This window comes from Aplysia californica, unplaced genomic scaffold, assembly GCF_000002075.1.
Source record: "Aplysia californica isolate F4 #8 unplaced genomic scaffold, AplCal3.0 scaffold00330, whole genome shotgun sequence".
NCBI classification, from domain to species: domain Eukaryota; kingdom Metazoa; phylum Mollusca; class Gastropoda; order Aplysiida; family Aplysiidae; genus Aplysia; species Aplysia californica.
In genome coordinates, this window is record NW_004797600.1 from 516666 (window position 1) to 518843 (window position 2178).

General features: G+C 44.0%; 1 protein-coding gene across 8 annotated transcripts in view; it reads left to right on the forward strand.

Annotated features, from left to right (window-relative positions):
* Positions 1 to 2178, forward strand: part of LOC101862596 (arf-GAP with GTPase, ANK repeat and PH domain-containing protein 1) — an 88093-nt gene that overhangs the window by 17244 nt on the left and 68671 nt on the right. The window lies entirely within an intron of this gene.

Consider the following 2178-nt stretch of genomic DNA (forward strand, 5'->3'; position numbering starts at 1 on the left):
CCCCTGCTTCATGAATAAGCATTAATTTTCACGACAAAAGTTCGGGCATCCCCAGCATTGTGTCACGGCCAGGTTTTCTTACAGCCCCCGTCACAAGCTCAACCTTGGTCGCACGGACGCACGAAAAACTCGCGTAAATTCCCTTTTTCTTTGTTGTACAAGGCATTCTTTGCCTGAACTCTTACGTTTTATGTTGTTTTTGTAAGCGTTTTACGGCACTTGCAACGCAAATTAGGTTATCAAAGATTTTAGGTGTTTCATGAGATTAATAAACAAAAAATGGGGGACAAATAAGGACGATTGATGTTTGATACAAAAGAATGAGCAAACCACACCAGAGCACCCGCCAACCACCCACATCTGAACTCTCAGTATACGCCGAGCCACAGCTGGCTAATAACACCGCTATAGTCATAACAACAAATCTACAAAACCCCAGCAAAGCTATCTTATTTATAATAAAGCTGTATCTATATTGCAAAGATAATTCATTTCTTCTCAATTTTTGTGTTAATTTTGTGTAAACAGGTTAATTAGTAGTAGAGGAAATGTAGGGAATTTTTTTTATGTTGAAAGATCGGATGTCAAAACTGGCATGGTTCAAGGGTGGAATAGCCTCTGAGCGTTAAAACCCACATTCCGGGGCTGTTTGTAGTTGGATTCTTCATGTTTCCCTTAAATATTGTAAGTTTTTCTACTGTTGTTTCTAGAAATCGGTACGAACAGTTTAAAGTTCTCTTGAATAAGTTTTGTATCGGGATGGTACCAAAAACAAAATGACAGTGGGTGTTTTGTTGTGATTTGCTCCTTCTTTCCTAGTTGAAAATCTACCGCCCTTATCTCTCTTCCTTCTTTTCTTTGAATCTTACTCTTACACAACTTCTCTTACCTTCGGCGCTCATCATGACTTATTTGTGATGCTAGCGCCATAAAACTCCTACTTCAAACTAAACAGAGCAAATTGCTTTTTTCCGCTTTGATTCAATCCACCAGCGGATTATGTTTTTCTTACAAATCGAATTAAAGCCTGTCGGTGATCAGCATAATTGTTTTGGTTGAGGGGGGGGGGGAGAATAGCTCACAAAAGACCACCAATACCCACATCACGTAGATTCGTATTAAAATACCCCACCCTCAAAAAGAAAGAAAGAAGAAAAAACAACTCAAAAACAATCAAACAACAACCCCCCCCCAAAAAAAAAACAACAAAAAAACCAAAAAAAAACAACCTAGCAGACTAACAGACAGGGAACCACCTTCCCTTGACGAACAGAGCGGGCTGGCAAGGTGGCCACTGGAGTATAGCATTGCTATAGCACTAATGACCCTCGGCTTCCGGCCAACCCTGTGTCCGCGACTCTAGCCCTGGTCAGGGGATCAAAGGAGAGGAGCGTTCCGGCCCGATTCCCCGCCACATTCCGGCACCGAACCACATTATTGGCCTTGTGCTCCAGGGTGCTCAGCCCTGTGGGATCACGCTTTTTATCTTTTTGTGAAGAAAAAAGATAGAATTATTGGGCCGACGGTTGAAAGTCTTGAATTGTTTTTCTAGTTTGAAATGAATACCACCACTACGGCCACAGCCGCGACTGCTGCTGCTTCTGCTACCACTGTATGGTATTCTGCTGTACTGCCCTGGAATTCCAGGGTTAAACAAACGTAAAACGACCCATGTCTTCTAATTTCCGTTTCACCCTCGACGGCAGCAGCTTCTTTGAGCCCTCCTGGAATCCTCTGCATGCCTCGCCCGGCCTGGCCGATCTATCATAAAGATCTGAGGCGATACAGTTGTTAAAGCGACGTGAACATGTTCTGCAGGCGTTGATCCTTAAAGTATAGCACCCCCAAATGATGAGCCTCTGCTGCTCAGCTGCGTAGCGAAGATGTTATACTGTGTGTGTTAGTGTAAGTATCATGTGTGTCTACGTCACCACGGTTCAGTCTGGTGCGGTGTGAGTGTGTGTGCAGTTCAAGCGGAACACTGTGTGAACGACGAGGTGTGTGTGTGTGGGGGGGGGGGGACAAAGTTGTGTTTGTGTGTGTGTGTGTGTGTGTTTTTTTTTGGATGGGTGTGCGTTGGTAGGAACACGGGTCGGGGAGGGAGGAAGAGATAAAAACATAGCATTCCGTCCTACCCAATTATTCTTGAAAGAAAACTCCACGTTGTTCTTCCCTACC